Here is a 19,266-nt window from a genome sequence, read left to right as displayed (position 1 = left end):
CTGACGTAACATGAGCCAGCAGTGTGCCTAGGTGGCCAAGAAGGCCAACAGCATCCTGGCCTGCATTAGAAATAGTGTGGCCAGCAGGAGTGGAGAGGTAATCGTGCCTGTGTACTTGGCATTGATGAGGCCATACCTCAAGTACTGTGTGCATTTCTGGGCCTCTCACTTCGGAAAGGGTGTAGAGCTGCTGGAGCAAGTCCAGAGAAGAGCTACCAGGCTGGCGAAAGGTCTGCAGACTAAGCCCCATGAGGAGAGGCTGAGGGAACTGGGATTGTTTAGTTTAGAGAAGAGGAGGCTGAGGGGAGACCTTGTTTCTCTCTACAACTACCTGAAAGGAGGTTGTAGGGAGGCTGGAGTTGGTCTCTTCCATCAGGTGGATGACAGGGCCAGAGGAAACGGCCTAAGTTGTGCCAAGTAAGGCTTTGATTGGGTATTAGAAAGAATTTCTTTACTGAAAGTATGATTAGATAGTGGAACAGGCTGCCCAGGGAGGTGGTGGAATCACCATCCCTGGAAGTATTTAAGAGGAGTATAGATATAGTGCCTAGCAGCATGATTTAAGCACTGATTGGGTAGATTAGGTTATGGTAGGGGGATTTAGGTTATGGGTATGGTTGTACTACATGATATTCTGGGATGATTCTGTCCAGGGTTAGGACTCTAGCATTTAAGGGTCAAGGTTAAAGGGTCTAGGCATAAGCGTCTCGATTAAATGGTCCAGGGTTAAGGGTCTACTGTTCTAGGTCTGTGGTTAAGGGTAAGTGATCTAGCTGATGTGGTGGTGTTGGGTCATAGGCTGCACTTGATAATCTCAGAGGTCTTTTCCAGCCTTGGCGATTCTGTGATTCTGTGAGTCACTGGCTTTGGAAGTAGACACCAGAGAGCTTATTTTAAAAAAAAGGAACAAACCCAAATAAAAAAACAAAAAAGAAACCACACCCCCAGACCTCAACAAAAACCTACCTTATTTTGATGGGGAAAAGGAAAGTGTTTTGTTAATTACTGCTTTTAAAGGAGGGAGCTTTAAATGATATATACATTGTTTTAATCGCTTGGAGGTATGTTCGTTCTTCTATGCCTCCTGGACACAACTTCTAAAACATGGACAGTGAATTAGCAAGAACTTTTGAAGCACAGTTTGAAAGTATCTCAATGGTTTCTAGAAAACACGGACATACAAAGTTTGCCTTTTTAAAATATTGTGTACCTGAAAGAAACTGCAGGATTATTTGAATGTTGTAGTGTTAAGCAGGAGACGTCAAAGTGCCTATCATTTCAACAAACAATTAAGAGGAAACAAGTAGACCTCTATGTTTTTTTTCTCTTGCTAACCTCTTGACTATAAGGCTAGTAATATGCATTATTAGTTGAAATAGGAACTGCTTTTTATGTGGTGCCTACGCTATAATTTCTCCACTACAAACATATCCTGCTACCAATTAAGAATGTTTTGGAAAAGTGGAAAAATTAGTTATATAACATGGAGTGAGGTTTTTTTTCCAATAAGAATTAGTGCAAGAGGTAAAAAAAAAAGTAAATTTGTGACTTACAGAATGATGACCATTAAGCCTTTTTTTCAGTTTTCACCTCTTACTGATGTGATTTATCTTACTTATCTATCAGCTCATGTAATATATAACTTATATATCACACCATTCATTATGGCAGTCTTAACATACCTGTTCAGAAGAAGGAAAAAAGAATGCTAAGGGTAAAGATACCCTTCGTCTTCCCTAGTTTGTATTTATTTGTTCGAGTTAAAGACAGACTGGGAAGTTATGCATTTCTCAGCAGTGAACTGTAAAAGAGGGAAACTGTTAGATTTTAACAATGAAGGATAGGCTGTTTCTCCCTAACTTTAACCCCCTCATCATTGGCCTGCAGAAATTGATTAGCATCTTTTGGATTTCTATTTTTATTATTCTTTTTTATTGACCTCTAGTTCTTATTCTACTAGTTTTCTAGTTTTGGAAAGACATGTAACATTGATTGATGGGGCTAAAGCAAGATGAGGAAATAGTGTGGCAAATTTTGATAATGCCTTTGAAAGTATTGCAGAGTTCTTGATAAGTTTGTATGCTTAGCTCTGATAATTTATTTGTCTTTCTTCAGGTTTTTTTGTGCCTTAATGATTTATTAATGCCTTCCTCTGCTTGCTTACCAGTTTCTGTTATGAAGTATCTTACCATTTTTCTATAAGCCATTTGAAATTAGCTGTATGTAACTTATATCTTTACAAAAAACATCTGTATTCATACTTTCTATATTTCCATAATTCTTGCAGTTAAAATGCCATGACTTGTATTCTTCATGAGCTGTTGTAGAATTTGGTGTCTGAGCATCATGGTTATATAGCTGCAGGAATCCCAGGCACTGAGGCCACTGGGAAAGTCCAAAGCAATTAAGATTTTCCATTGATAGAGGAGGATCATACTAGGGAACTTACAAATAAATTGGATGTGCACATGTCCATGGGACTTGGTGAGATGCATCCATGAGTGCTTAGGGAGCTGGCCAATGTAACTGGGAAACCAGGACTCTGGGTACTCTTTGAAAGATCATGGTGATTAGGGGAAACACCAGAGGACTGAAAGAGAGCAAATGTCATCCATAACTTCAAGAAGGGTAAGAGGGAGGAACCTGGACAATTAAAGGCCAGTCAACCTTACCTTTCTTTGGAAAAGTAATGCAGCAGCTAATCCTGCAAACTATTTCCAAGCACATGAAGGACAGGAAAGTGATTATGGGTAGTCAGCATAGAGAGGAGATCATGCTTAATAATCCAAATCACTTCCTGTGCTGACATGACTAGCAGTGTGGATGAAGGCATGTTCATTTTTTACTTTAGTAAGGCTTTTAACACTGTGTCACGTAATGGCCTTGGTAGACAAATCAGTGAAGTACAGCAAAGTAAGCAGACAGTGAGGTGAATAAAAAACTGGCAGAGCTTCTGTCCGTGAAGCAGTGTGAATAGTGGCATAAGTGCAGCTGGAAGCCAGTCATCGATGAATGGTGTACTCCAGGGGCTGACACAGGCTAGTACTCTTCAGCATCTTAATTAATGATCTGGATGATGGGATATGGTATGCTGTCAGCCCTTTTGCAGACAAAAAGGGGCATAGTGGTTGATACACCAAATCAATGCGCTGCTATTCAGAGGGACCTCAACATGCTGGAGAACTGGGCTGACAAAAACATCAATCAAATCCCTTCAACGAAGGGAGGTGCTGAGCTTTACACCTGGGAGTGAATAATGCCATTATTCAGTTGGCAGCAACAGTACAAGCTGAGGGCAAACCACCTGAGAAGCAAGCTGGCACAAAAGGGCCTAGGGGTCACGATGGGTAGGTTTGAACATGAGTCAGTAATGTTCCCTGTGGCAAAAAAGGGCAAGCAGCATCCTGGGCTTCACGAAGAAGAGCATTGCCAAAAGGTGGAGGTGATTCTTCCAGTGTACTCGTCAGTGGTTAGACACCTTTGGAGTGCTAGGTTCAGTCCTGGACTTCCCAGCACAAGAAAAACATGGACATATTGAAGTGAGTCTGGTGAAGGGTCGTAAAGGTAGTTAAGGGATTGGAGCATCTGGTATTTGAGAAGAACCTGAGAGAGCTGGGACTGTTCAGGGGGATGTTATCTATAGGTTACTAAGATGTTCAATGGAGCCAAACACTTCTGTGATATCCAGTGGCAAGACAAGACAACGGGCACAAACTGAAATACATGAAAGTCTATTTAGAGGAGAATCTGTTTGGTTTAAGGCTGATAAAACATTGGAGTATGAACGTTTGTGAAGTCTCTGCGTTGCTCAAAACCTGACAGTACACAGCATGGAGCAGCCGGTTGTAGTTAACCCTGCTCCAGTCAGTGACACTGGACTAGATGACCTCCTGGAAGGGGTCCCTTCCAACCTTAAACACAACAGGATTCTATTACAATCTTTTTTTTCATATATAGTTCCCTTAAGACAGAAAAACGTACTTACATTGTGCAAGTCACCACAGAGGGTAAATGCCAGCTATCTGTTACAAAATTATTTTATAGCATTACTTCTGACTTCAGTAACTTACTTTTCATGTATGTTTAAGTGGCAGGAAATGCAAAATCTATGTCTTGTCCCACACATTTTAGAAGTGGCAACTTATTACCTAGGTTCTTTTATCACTTTTTCACTTATGCATTAGCATATATAAGAAGCTTTGTGGGATGTTCTGATTTCTCAAAAAATGTCCTTTCATGTGTCCTAATTTTACTAATTAAAATGTCTTTTTCTCTCCTTATTTGTCTGTGGAAAGCTGTTAAGTATTCAGTAAGTTACTGGAGGCAGCTTTAAAGTTCTTAGTTGTTTTAGCGGAAATTGTGATGACAACTTTGTGCCACAGAGGAAGAACAATGCTGTGAGCTTGAAGGCCACAGTCCTTAGTTATGCAGCCCATACTGATGCTTCATTCTAAGGAATAAAAATGATAACATGAAACTGGATTTATTTTTTACGCCCAGTTTCACTGTAACAGAAAGTGTATTAATTCAACAAGGAAAACACATACTTGTAAAAGATGTTACTGATAAGTCATGAAAACTGAGGAAAGTTTCTAAGTCTCATGAGCAATGCTGAAACTGTTTAAACTTATCTTAGCTATTGTTATATTTCACTGGAGCCTAACATTTGATTAAAATTCAGATTCCGGGTTCTTCAGAGACATTAACCACACACAGAAACAGGAATAATATTGGCCCACTACTAAACAGGAGAGGTGAAGTAGTCACCAATAATGCTGAAAAGGCAGCAGTCTTCAATACCTTCTTAATCTCTGTCTTTACCAATGCTGTTGGGTCCCAGGCCATAGGAACAAAAGTCCAGGTTGACGCAGACGCTGACCTGCTGTCAGTGACAGAAGAGCTGGTGTGTCAACTATTACAGGAGCTTGATCCATACAAATCAATGGGCTTGGATACCATCTACCCTAGGGTGGTGAGAGAGCTGCTGATGTCATTGTAAAGCCATTCTCCATGATCTTGAAGTTGTGGAGACTGGGAGACATCTCTGAAGACTGGAGGAAGGCTAATGTCACTCCCATCTATAAGAATGGTCCAAAGGAGGATGCAGGTAATTACAGACCCATTAGCCTCACTTTAGTCCCTGGGAAAGTTATGGAGCAAATCCACCTGGGGACCATCAGAAGTCAATGGAAGCACATGATTGGGAAAAGCCAGCATGGATTGACTGGGGGAAAATCGTGTTTGACAGACCTGATCACCTCCTATGACAAAGTGACCCACTCAGTTGATGCAGGGTGAGCAGTGGACATCTTCTACCTAGACTTCTTTAAGGCTTCCCCACAGCCTCCTCCTGGAGAAACTGACTCATTACAGCTTTGACAAGTGGTCTGTGCTGTGGGTGGGGAACTCACTGATAGACCATACCCAGAGGGTGACAGTAAATAGTTCCTCCTCAAACTGTCAACTGGTCACAAGTGGGCTCCCCCAGGGATTGATGTTGGGCCTAATGCTGTTTAACATCTTTATAAGTGACTTAGATGTTGGGATCCAGAGCATCCTGATGAAGTTTGCAGAGAACACCGAGATGAGTGGAGAGGTTTACACTCCAGATGGGAGAGCCACCTTCCAGAATGATCTGGAGGAGTGTGCTAGCAAGAACCTTATGAAGTTCAACAGGGAGAAGTGTAAGGTCTTGCACCTAGGAACACATAACCCAAGAGTGCATTTCAGACTGGGATTCACCTGGCTGGAGAGCAGCCCTGTACAAAGGGACTTGGGGGTCTTGGTGGATAATCGGCTCAACATGAGTGACCAGTGCTCTGCAGAGGCACAGAAAGTCAACAGGATGCTGGGCTGCATCAACCAGGGCATCACCAGCAGAGATAAAGAAGTCATCATCCTGCTCTACTCAGTGCTTGTCAGACCACACCTGGAGTATTGCGTTCAGTTTTGGTCCTTGATCTACAAAAAGGAAGTGGACAGGCTGGAGAGGGTCCAGAGAAGGGCCACAGGGATGATCAGAGGACTGAAGGACCTGCCACATGAGGGGAGGCTGAGAGAACTGAGTTTGTTCAGCCTTGAGAAGAGAAAACTTAAGGGAGACCTTGTTAAAGAGAGGCTACCAAGAAGATGGGGAGTCACATGGAAAAGACAAGGGGTAATGGGCATAAGTTGATCCTTGGGAGATTCCAGTTGGACATGAGGTAAATGTTTCACCATGAGGACAATCAAACATGAAATAGTCTCCCAGTGGGTCTATCCACATTGGACAGTTTTAAGTCTCAGCTTGACAGGGTGCTAAGCCATCTCATACAAACTATAGTAGTACCTAGAAAGGCTGGACCAGATGATCCTTGAGGTCCCTTCCAACCTGGCCTTCTATGATTCTATAAAATGATGCTTTGTAAGTGGCTACACTCTCTAATTTTTGTACTTAATGATATAGTCATCCTTAATTTGGGAAAAAAAGATAAGCTTGGTCTCCTAAATGTTTTTCAAATTATAACTATGTCCTAAATGGCTACAGCATAGTATGAACTTTTTCAGTTTCCTCAAGTTATTACCTTAAATTTCTTTCCAGCTAGAATTCACTATTGTATGACGTGTAGTGGAATTCAGCTTTCCTTTAGTGTTATAAACTCTTTTTGTCTGTTATATAAGCAGAGAAGTCTTACTAAATTTACTGCAAAAGAGATAGACAAACATAATGGAAATTTTATGGGAGTGGTAGACTGCTGACAGCTTTCTGAGATTGCCTGTCTCACATAGTATCTTGGGCATGGAAACAGCACTTTGTATTAGAGGTTTTGTACGGTTTATGAAGGCTAGATACCAGAATTGCCTCCTGAACCAAGAACTTTGAATCAGCTTAAGAGTGATGGCAGTTCTAGTCCTTTTTCCATCTGGGTTTAAAATTTGTGGTGATGAGTGATTGTGAAGGACTTGCATTTTTTCAAGAGGAACTAAGATCTAAGATCTAGGCAGTTCTAAGAACTTATGCCTGGAGATATTGGGGGTTTTAATTGTTTGTTTGTTTGTAGGGTTTTGTTTTGGTTTTGTTTAGCTTTGCTTTGATTTTTGTTGTTGTTCATTTGTTTTTGTCTGCTGGAAGACTGAAATGAGTTGAGGGAAGTCAGAGGGTCATTACAAGCAGCTGTATACATTTCTGCAACAGTTGCAAAGGCTTTGACCATTGCTTTGAAACAAGCAAAAAAGCCTCAGGTGTATCACATGCAATAGAAGTTACTTTGGAAGAACTGAGTGATTGACCAAATCGTTTTGTTCCTTCAAAGGTTGGGAAGAAAACCTTTTACTTGGGAATATGTATGCTGTGTGTCAATAATGATTACTTCAGCACATCGAAAATACTGTATTTAGTGATCAAAGAGAAGAATTACTAGGAGGAATTTTAGGAAAAGGTAGATTTTAATCTTTATCCAATAGTGCACATTATTGGAAATGGCTCAGTCTTACTGGAGCTCTTCATTTCTCTTATGAGTCATAGCAAAGTTGTGGACATTGTAGTTAAGATTTTACCCTTTTCATTATAATTTCATATTTGCAAATTGTATTGCATCTTCTCCAAAAGAAGAGAGATGGGAGGCAAGTGCAACAGCAGTAGCAGATGAAGTAGTTAGCTTTGATTAGATAGTGGTTGATCACACTGTAATGGAATTGTTATGTGTAAGTTTAAGGCTCAGTATTATAGTGCATTATGTACCAGTTCATCATCCATAGAAGTCTGCAAGTGTATTAAATGAAAGTTCAAGAAAATAGAATAAAAGCTTGATCTCTAAAATACTGCAATGCAGACTGGCGATTTAGGATAGTCCACAACTCTCTTACTGTTTTTCTTTTCTCCGATTAGAAAGGACAAAGAATCATAGAGTGGCTTGGGTTGGAAGGGACTTTGAGGATCATGTAGTTCCAACCCCCCATGCCACACCTTTCAGTAGACCAGATGGCTCATAGCCCCATCAAACTTGGCCAAGAACACTTTCAGGAACTGGGCACCCACAGCTTTGCTGGGGAACCCATTCCAGTGTCTCAACACCCTCACACTGAAGAATTTCTTCCTATTGTCTAACCTAAATCTGCCCTTTTCCAGTTTAAAGCTATTACCTCTTGCTATATTGCTAGTGACCCTGTTTAAAAGTTTGTCCCCATCTTTCTTATCAGCTCCCTTGAAGTACTGAAAGGCCACAGTAAGGTCTCCCAAAAGCCTTCTCTTCCCCAGGCTGAACAACTCCAACTCTCTCATCCTGTCTTCAAACAAGACAGTCCAGCCCTCTCGTCATCTTCATGGCCCTCCTCTGGACTTAGTCCAACAGCTCCATGTCCCCTTATATTGGGGCCCCAGAACTGGACACAGTACTCCAGGTGGGGTGTCATGAATGCAGAGTAGAGGGGCAGAATCATTTCCCTTGACCTGCTGGCCACGTTTCTTTTGATGCAGCCCAGGACACGGTGGCTTTCTGGACTGCAAGAGCACATTGCAAGCTCATGTTGAGCTTCTCATCAACCAACATCCCCAAGTCCTTCTTCTGAGGGCTGTTCTCAATCCATTCTCTGCACAGCCTGTGTTTGTGCCTGGGATTGCCCTGAGCCATGTGCAGGACCTTGCATGGTTGAACTTCATGAGGTTACCATAGGCCCATCTTTTAAACCTGTCAAGGTCCATCTGGATGACCTCCCTTCCTTCCAGTATGATGACCTCATCACACAGCTTGGTGTTGTCAGCAAACTTGCTGGGCGTGCAACTCAATCCCACTGTCCGTGTTGCTGACTGATCCGAGTACTAACCCGTCAAGAAGTTCACTTGTCACTGATCTCCAGTTGGATATCGAGCCATTGACTGCAGTTCTTTGAGTGTGACCATCCAGCCAATTCCTTGTCCACTGAATAGTCCATCAGTTAATGGACTGCTAATAATCTGTTAATATATGTTGATAACATCCATCCATGTCCATTTAGAGACAAGGATGTTGTCCAAGGCAGTGTCACATGCTTTGCGCACATCTAGGTCAATTCCTCTATAACTCCATCATAGAAAGATACCAAATGGCATTGCTGGTTGGATATATATTATTTGGGGAGGAGCATACGTACTTTTCTTTCTGGTTGAATAACGATAGTGGTTGAACCAAATTATAACTATAGTCTAATTGGGAAAGTAGGTTCCTGAGTCCAGTGTTTCCAGTTCATGCATTTCATCTGATTGCAGAGATCTTGTTTAGCCAAAGGTCTCCGTATTTGTCAAAGCAAGAATAGGAATTAAGCCTGTGGCTCATATCAAGTACTGACACTTAAGGTTGGGAGCTGAATCTTTTCCATTTCTATGAATCTGTAAATAGAATAATGAAGAGTTTGTTGCATTCACTAATCAGATGGGGAAAAAATGCCTCTCTTATTATGGATATTTTTAATTTTGTTTAAAATTACCATTCTACTTTGAGATGTTGAGATACCCATTTTTTTTCACAAGTCCAAAAGTCTCTCTGTTTGGATGTGTTGGATTTGTTTTTTTGTTTACTATTTTTACTCATTGTAAAAGGGATTTTTTTTTTTTTTAAGGCAATTCAGTGTATATCTGAACTCTTTTCAGGCAAGTAACTTAGTTTCTGCCTTCTATCAAAGTATTACATGAAAAGGAATGAAAGCCAGAGGTTAAAACAAGCAAACTGAAGTGTAGACTTAATTATTTGCGGAATTTAGTGGCATTTCTGCATTACTGATGTCTTTGTACCTTGTAATCACTGTATGTACTCTTGGTGTGTGGTTATTTATTGATCGATAACTTACTTGACCTAAAAATGTTGTTGTGGTGATCTTCAGAGAAGGTTTTTGCTTTGTTACTAACGAGGTCAAGATTAGAAGTGTTAGACATTACTTTGGGCCTTTGACATCTAAGTCTCACTGCTTTTCTTTACAATGAAAATGGAAAAAATGCCTACTTTTAGGGCAGTTGAAAAAAACAGAGTATTCTGCAATTATTGCAAATATGTTGTTAATCTGATGTTGCTCTGTTGATTGTTTACAATCAACAATTGTTTACACTTATTTTTGGGATAAGGAACCTCAGATTTTGGGAAACACTTTCTTCCTCAGTATAATAAGTTGTCTAAATGGTTGAATTGCCTTTGGATTTATTTTGTTGTAGAGCAAATCAGGTAGTTGCATGACAGGTGTAATGCAAGTACCACTAAAGAAAACAAAATATTTTGAGTACTTTAAATTGTATTCCCCCTCTGCTTCCAGTTTCAGGGCAGCATGATCTTGGCATCTCTGCTTGAGCAGGAGGTTGGATAAGATAACCTTCAGAGGTCATTTCCTACCTCAACCTGTGATTTTTGACAGAAAAGTAGTAAGATATACAAAATCATGTATGCATCAGCACAGTAGTAGTCTTCTCTACTTCTTCCCTCTCCAACAGAAGGTATGGGGTGGCAGGGAAGAGAGGGAAAATGAGTATATGCAATGTCTTTGGTATTTTTTTTCATAGGCTATATGTCTACCTCATTGGTACTAAATGGCATTTTACAATGCACTGTAGGGTAGTTGCCATATTGGACTGATGGTAATTTTTAGTCCTGTCAAATTTAAAGGAACTTGTTTTCTGTGTTTCTTTGCGCAGCATACTAAAAAAGCGCTCTAAAGAAATACATGGGCAGACTGTGTTTTATGGAAGAATGGGATTAATACATAAATCATGGACATAAGCAGAATGATAAAGCAGTTGGGGCAGGTCAGATGATACTAAATTTGTGTGTTGTGCTTTCAGTCAGTTCAGAATTTTGGGAGGTGTAACTGTCTTCTTTTTTACTGGTTTGTTTTTCTGCTGCATCAGCAGAATCCCTCTTCCATAAGTGGATGGGAATCCCAGTTGTAGTTATTCATTTCATGTATCTAAACTCATTCTTCCATCTTCTTCCCCAGTCTCTATACATGTGCATGCATGTATGCATGTCCACCTCTCTGAGGAATTGAGCTGCAGCTTTCTAACTCTGTGACTCATACTCATCTTTGGGAATTGTGAAAGACAGCTGGCAAAACATAGACCTAAAGGACCAGAACAAAACCAGACTAGAATACAAAGACATGAAATTTAAAGAAATAAATCTTGTATGTGGAGAAAAAGCACAGGAAAGGATAACTTGTTTGGTTGGTAATTACATTAGTTTCATACACTGTTCTGTAAGAGCTTTGGCCTTGTCTCCTCCAGCATTGTACCTTCTGGAATTGAAAGAGAAAGTAGTCATTATAGAATGGCTGTATTCTGTGTTTTTCAAAATAGTCTGCGAGTGAAATGAAATGCACATTTTCTCAGTGGGAAAGGTTTATATGATCCTACATTATTCTTCAAAGTGAAAATAAATTCTACTCTTGGAACACCCACTGTCTTATCTCTTCATATGACCTGCAGCATTTTACTTGGTCTCCAGTGATATAACTTGGTTTTGACATTGTTCTCCCTCTACCCAGACAATTATTCAATCTTGAAATGCCATAGTGTATCTTCTTTTTTCTTTTATTTGTTCTGTCTACTTTTATTCTGAAGTATCAGAAGTTATGATAGAAATTTACAGTGTGAAAGTTAAATTTTTCCCTATTTCTTTGAAAAACAAAATTGAAGCTAGTTCACAGGTGTAATGTTTTTGTTCAGCTGAACTATTTCAAGATGTGTGACTGATTTGTTCAAATAATTAGAAATAAAGGAGTTACTCCATTTCTAATCTGGTTTGAGGTAGTAAAGTGTATTAAAGAAAAAAAATCAGTTGCATGTTTTAGGAAATTTCTACTCATAAGGATAATTTCTTCAAAGTACTGTTCTTCATTGTACTTTTTTATGCTAACTGGGTTGTGGTAGTCCTATCCAAATAAATATGTACCTTTTCTCCCTCGCCCTGCAAGTTATTGCTTCTGCAAGTATGCTTTCATTGTTGACAGCAATTTTGTGTCTCTTTGTGTTGCTATAGTACCTAGTGGAGGTGAGCTGAGAATGTTTAACATGGACAGGTCAAACATTAAAAATCCCCAAGCTTTTTTTGTGCATGGCCATCATAATTTTGCAATTCCATCTGATTGTTTTCGGTGTACTGTGTATTTATGCTGTGACACTGCTAATTTCAGAAAATTTGAAAGTTGGGAAATGTAAGCTTGATTGAAACTTGTAAGCTTGACCGTGCCTGTGAGCAGCTTTGCAAACCAATTGTTGCTATACCTAGGTGACTTTGGTTTAGATTTGTAACATCTGCAGGTAGGGTAGGGTATGGAAGGTGATTGTTAAGGTTGAAGTGACACCACTTCAGATAAATAATTTTATTTTAACTACATCCCACCTTTCAGTATGATTTTCAGGCTTGGAAAATTCATGTTGTGATTGTACTGTAGACACTGGAGAACCAGCAACAGCAGCAGAAGCTCAGAATGACATAGAGCACTTTCATAGGTAGCTATATGAATGCATCCCCAGATCTCAAGTGACCATATTTCAACATACATTTCCAGTCTATTGAAAGATACCTGATTGCTACCATCTAGCCCCAGCTCCTGGTCAGTTGGTCATCATTTGTACTTAGTTGATTAACAGTAATTTTAACACAGTGAACACACATCTCTAGATCTAGTGGGCTGTATGTTTCAGGAATCCTGGAAGGGATTCAGGGTAACTTGGGATATGTGTGATTTATCCAGATGTAGTCTTCTTTTGTTTCTTCTGCTATGTCTCTGAGTTCATTGTGCTCCTAAAGTTTAGCTGGCAATAATGTTCATATGAAGAAAAGCTTTTAGTGGCCAAACTGTGTGAGCAATTGGGAAGAAGGAATGACATCTTGACTGACTGGTGATAGTTTTTTACATGCTTGTTGATAGTCTATTTGTTTATAATGCTAGTATGAATGGTAACTAAATAGGGTAGGAAGATCATCTAAAAATAACATAAAAATAAACATAAAGATTCAGGCACTTGTGACTCTAGTTATGCTTTTGTACACATAAAATCATGGAGCTCTACATTTTTAGGATTATATGTAATCCTCAGTGTTAAAATACAAATACTAACTAAAATCAGTTGTCAAGAGATTAAAATTTTATTCATGTTTGGAGTCTCTTACACTTTATTTATTTATTAGACACAAACACTTTTTTTTCAATTTAATTTTGCTTTTGTGTTCAGTTTTTGCAATCTCTAAATATATGTTATATTTGCATTTGTTTTTCCAGTGCATATTAAAATAGGTTGGAATTACTTTAATTGTTATTCAGAGTCAAAAAAGAGGGGGAAATAGTGTGACTTAGACTTGTGCAAAATCAGTTGCAGCATCAACAGGTTTATTTCTTCCCTGTTTTGTTTCATAAGTGTTTATGAAGCATCTGAGAGAGTTCAGGGACAGAAATGCAAGATTAGAAATCGGAAAAGACTCCTAAATTAAAGAGGTTTTGGCTCAATGTTTAGTCACTAAGTTTTTAGCCTGGCTAAGATCCAACCTAATAAAAGAAGAAAAAGTCTTTACGTTAAAGTGGAAGTTAGTACACAACTGTTTTTAGAAAGGGCAGCACTGCTACCATCTAACATAAATTAGACATTCAATAAAGTGAAAAAAACAAGCTTCTAATTCCTCTCTCATACCTATCACAACTACTTTGTTAACAAAGATGTGTTGCAACCTTAAGTGTTCTCAATTTGGCAGTGCTGCCCTAACTAAGCCTTTTAATTGCTCTTGGTCTCCTACACATCTCTTTGCTCTTTGCTGTTTTCTTTCAGTAACATTAACTGTGTGTAATATCAGCCACTGTGTGTGTGCCTGAGGAAGCAAAACGCCTGTTCATCAAAAAGAACAGAATGCAGATGTACTTTCTTTGTTGGAATAAAAGTTGCATGTGGAATAGGTAGTGTGGATGGGAAATAAATGTACAAACTACTGAAGTAGCTTGTAGTTTTCTGCTTTTGAATTACTCAACTGAACTTAATACCATGAGTGCTGCCAAGCAAAGTTAGTTTTTTGCATTTTACTTTTACATATGCTTCTGTGTGACAGAAGATAATCCAGTAGCTTTTGGTAGTCTGAGGATCTCTGACGTGAAAGGAGGAACTCATAAAGAGGATATTTATTGCCTAAAAAGATGGAAAAGAAGCAGCAATAAACTCCCAGAATAACTGGATTCTCATTGACAGAAATTATAGCTCTTTATTTTGCAGAACTGTTGAATGTAACTACTCTACCAAAGTATTTATATTATAATAGTTATCAGTGTAATTATACAGGCAAACATATCAGTTCTTTGGTTTAGGTTTTGACACCATATCAGTAGGACTTCTATCACTTTTCTAATGAGGAGGCAGCAGTATCTTACTTTGCAACAAAGTGCAAGACTTGTGTTCCATTCACTTAAATTTAACGTTTTAAGAAGTCATCTCAGCTGCCTAGCAATAAGGCTTTTTAAACAGGTTCTGTTTTGCATTAGTTCTCCAATAAAATAGCAGGAAATATCCTTCACTGTAGAACAGTATTCTTAGTTACTTACATAGCCCCTTTGATGCATGGTGTTTTCCAGCAAAATCAGTAATTTTGAGATTTAGTTTTTCTCTTTTGCTGAAATAAGCTACTCTCATAGAAAACAGAATTTGTAAACGTTTGGGTCAAATTATGTTGCCTGAAAGAATAGTCTTTTATTTGGTGCTTAAATTTCTTGTATATGTATGAAGGACTTGATATAGGCTTGTTTTAGAGAGTTCTTAATGCAAAAGCATCTGAATATTTGAAAAGCTGTTTTTAAGTGCAGAACACTGTTCATGAGCACTTTTTAATTTTTATATCAAATTAAGTGAGTAAAAAGAAAAAGTTCCTTGTGCTTAGACAAAGGAAATGGCTTGAACAGAAGAAGGTCCTGCTGCTGCTGGAGAGCTCTTCCTTCTTTTCAGGAACTGTTCTAATGAATTTTCACCTTTTGTAATTTCAAGGTAGCAAGAAAAATTGTTTCCTGCTAGATGCTCATCTAGGGTAGATCAGGGAAGCTGTGTACTACCCATGGGTATCTGCACTCCACACATGGCATAATCTGATTTTTGTGATTTTTATTTTCTTTTCCTTTGTGGTGGTCTGTGTCAGTTCCCCACGTCTTCTCACGCAGGAAGAGTTACTACAGGTGCAAAGTGCAATTATGCTTTTTATTAGGACCATCGTAGAAATATGTGCACTCCTGGATTAGGGGGCACTTCTTGAATCCACAGAGCTCTCATACTGTTTGTGATTCCCCGTTTACTGGGGTTTCATTTATGGTGGTGTCACTGTCACTACTGTCACGTGAGCAGCAGAGGCATCAGTGTCATTGTTATCGAATAGAACAGCAGAGACCAAAGGAAGGTGATAGCCACAGAGGAAGAAGCTCTAATTTTTTTTTTCTAGAAGCTGCTTTATATTCAGAAGCAACTTGCAATTGGCCCAGTCCAGTAAGGTTTCTTTTCTTATAGTGGTTGTGATTTGTAGTGATTTAAGCACCTACTATTAGAATAGTTTTAGAAAAACACATTATGCTAATACTAAGTTTGAAATTGTATTGGATAATTTTTATCTCAAACTTTTTAAGTTTTCACTTGCTTTGTCAGTATCACTGATTCTGCTGGCTGATTGCATTATGAGCCAAACATATAGATTTTACTAGTACACTGGATTTCATCTGGCTGTGTGCTTCTGGGATTTCTGTGCCTTTATTTTCAAACTTAATGTTTTGTAGCCAGTGTTGTAGGAGGTAAAACTATTCTGTATGTACTGTGAATATACTAATTTTATGAATGTGGATGTGTTTCCATGGGCTTTTATTGTTATTAATGAGTCTTCTGGATTTCTGACACCACCACTCCCCCTTTTCTCTTCCCCTCTTCTCATAGGCTGCCAATCCTGGTCTTTTGGTTGTTCAAGTAAGAGTCATAGTTTCTTGCATTACGATTTTAAACTTAGCTGCGTCAGTGATTAATTTCCAGTACTAACTTTTTCTGAGGCTGAATTAGTGTTAAGGTGCTTTATATTGTGAACGTATGTGCTCCCCCCTTCTGTCTACTAAAGTGTTAGGCGGTGTTTTGGCAACTGTGCCTCCTTCCTTCGTGTTTGTCAACTGTCACGGTATCAAACTGTAGCTGCGATATGGAAACCAGAAATCTGCCCTCTTGTGGGTAAATCTGTAAGATGTACCTCAGTCACAGTATCTTATTTGAAGGAGAATTTAGAAGATATTAATTCATTCTCTTTTTAAGTCTGTCCCTCATTCTTTAAGTGATTTTTTGTTTTTTTAAGAACAGTTTATGGACTGATAACTACCAAAGATACATGTAGTAACTAGCAAGAAAAGTAGTGTATTGAAAAAATCTGTAAGTTTAAAACTGACTACGAAGCAAGAGTTCTTAAATTTCAAATAGTGTGTTTGTTGATTTGAAATAAAAGAAGTATACTGCTCACCTAAATTAAAGTAGGTTATTCATGATTTGTACTGGTTCACTCTGAGTGTGCAGAAGCAGAAATCAGCTTTGACTGTGGTACTGCAGCTACATCAGTAGGATGCTAGTCAACATACAAAAAATTAAAACAACTTTTGAAAGTACTTTCATTCTAAATAAATATTGAATAATAGAAACTAAATAAAACATATGCTTATTTAATGGTATGTTTTTTTTAAAAAAAAAAAAGATATAATGTTATAGCTCTTTAAAATTTAATTTTAATCCACCTATTTTTGTCTCTGATTTTCTAATGAGAAAATATATTAAGTTAGTCATACATAAGTTATTTTTTAAATCCAAGGATTAAGTAAGTTAAAGAATAGCCTTAAACAAATATACATCAGAAATTTCTGAATCCTGTGGTTTGATACTTGCCTTTGCATTATTACTGAGCCAGTGTATTACTGCACATAAACAGATTTTTCTCTTTATTTTGTTTTCCACTGTCCTCATGCACACACAAAGCCAAGCTGTGGAAGAACTGGTATTTTTGTTAAGGAGACAAGCAAACAAGAGGAGTGTTTCATAAATGCAGAATATGGCAACTAGTGGTAGGAGTCATTTCACTCGTAGTCAAATGTTGCAATATCTGAAAAAAATCAAGTTTCCATTTCTTTTTTTTTCTCTCTCTTTTTGGTGTGTGAGATTTTTTTTTGTTTCCTTGGGTTGAGTGGCTTTTTCCTTCCTTGGTTGTATTCTCTCTCCTTTTCACTGGACGTGCAGTGACTCTTCACACAGTTCACAACTTGCTTTTGTCCTCTCTTTCCTCTCTTAATTTTACAAATGTGGGGAACAGTCCATCTTCTCTCCCCCCAGTACCGGCCCACGACAACAAACTGTCCATTTTCTGTTGGTTTTCCATTCTGTCATTAATCCATCACTAAAGTGAGAAATGTGGAATATAGAGAGAGATCAGAGGATCCACGTGACACATCACAAACTTTGGGCCACTGAAGGCAGTTAGTATTTTCCAAGATAGTATTTTCCAAGGGTTGTTTTATCAAGCATGTTGCTTGTAGTCGTGGCTTGACTTTTCTTTGTTATTGTGTATTAAGTTGACAGCTTTTTCATATATTATTGTCAATAAATGCTACTATTTCACTGAGGGGTTCTTTATATATTTTCCTTTGAGCACTATAGTTTCCTCCTCCCCAAAATGTCTCTGATAGCTGTGGGAAGTGTTCCTGCCTATGCAGAGGAGTTCAAACTAGATGATCTTTAAGGTCCCTTCCAATTCAAACCTTTCTATGATTCTATGATTTAAATTGGACTTCTCTGTTTGAACTACAACACTATACTCTGAAGCATTGTTAATAAGCTTTCCGGTGCAGTAGTTCTTTGATTTCCTTATTTCAGCTAATATAACAGTTTAATTTTTTCAGCCTAGAGGTAGAAATACTGTACTGCTGGTAACAGCTACTGTACAAAGCAGATAAGGTAAAATTTTGTATATATTGAAAAATGTTGATTGTTCTTGACTCATTTTGAGCTGCTACAGTGTTGTACTTTTCACTCTTTAATCATAGAATAATAGAACTATTCAGGTTGGAAAAGACCCTTGGGATCACCAAGTCCAACCATCATCCCTGCTCTACAGAGTTCTCCCCTGAACCATATCCACCAACACCACATCCAAACAGCCCTTAAACACATCCAGGGATGGTGACTCAACCCCCTCCCTGGGCAGCATATTCCAGTGTCTGACCACTCTTTCTGTGAAAAAAAACTTCCTAATGTCCAGTCTAATCCTCCCCTGTTACAGCTTGAAGCCATTCATTCTTGTGCTATTGCTAATTACCTGTGAAAAGAGACCAGCACCAACCTCTCTACAATGACCTTTCAGGTAGTTGTAGAGACTGATGAGGTCTTCTCTCAGCCTTCTCTTCTTCAAAGTAAACATTCCCAGCTCCTTCAGGCGTTCTTTGTATTTTCTAGGCCCTTCACCAGCTTTGTTGCTCTCCTCTGTACTCGCTCCAGCACCTCAATATCTCTCTTGAATGGAAGTGCCCAAAACTGGACACAATACTCCAGGTGTGGCCTCACCAGTGCTGAGTACAGGGGGAAAATCACACCTCTAAGTCTGCTGGTCACATTATTTCTAATACAAGCCAGGATGCCATTGGCTTTCTTGGCCACCTGGGCACACTGCTGGCTCATATTCAGCCCCTTGTCACTTAGAACCCCCAGATCCTTTTCTGCCAGACACTTTCCAGCCACACTTCCCCAAGCCTGCAGTGTTGCCTGGAGTTGTTGTGGCCCAAGTACAGGACCCAGCACTTGGCCTTGTTGAAGTTAAACAGAAACGGTCCCAACACTGAGCCCTGAGGAACACCACTTGTGACTGGCCCCAGCTGGATTTGACTCCATTGACCACCACTCTTTGGACCCGACTGTCCAGCCAGTGCTTGGTCCAACAGATCGTGTGCTCATCCAGGCCATGAGCAGCCAGGTTGTTTTATGAGAGTTCAATGAGCAACTCTTTTGTTACAGTTGGGGAAATGAAAGAAAAATACACAACACAACAAAATTTGTCAATCAAGCCATTAATTCTTGCAAGCTTTTTTGAAGTTTTATATGAAGAACTTTTCTCATCTTGAGCTGTCAGGTTTTTTTTCTGTAACTGCTTGGTAATTTAAATTCCTTAAATAAGTGAGTAATAAATAGTAATAAATTTATTACTATTCTCAGTGACATAAGATCCAAGATCTAGTTTCACTGGATCTCAGTCTCTAATTCTGGAATCAAATCCCACTTAGTTTGCCAGTTGTTCAGCA

Source organism: Chaetura pelagica, unplaced genomic scaffold (genome assembly GCF_000747805.2).
Source record: "Chaetura pelagica isolate M959 unplaced genomic scaffold, ChaPel_1.0 scaffold31, whole genome shotgun sequence".
NCBI lineage: Eukaryota > Metazoa > Chordata > Aves > Apodiformes > Apodidae > Chaetura > Chaetura pelagica.
The sequence above is the reverse complement of the archived record's forward strand: the minus strand, read 5'-3'. Positions refer to the sequence as shown.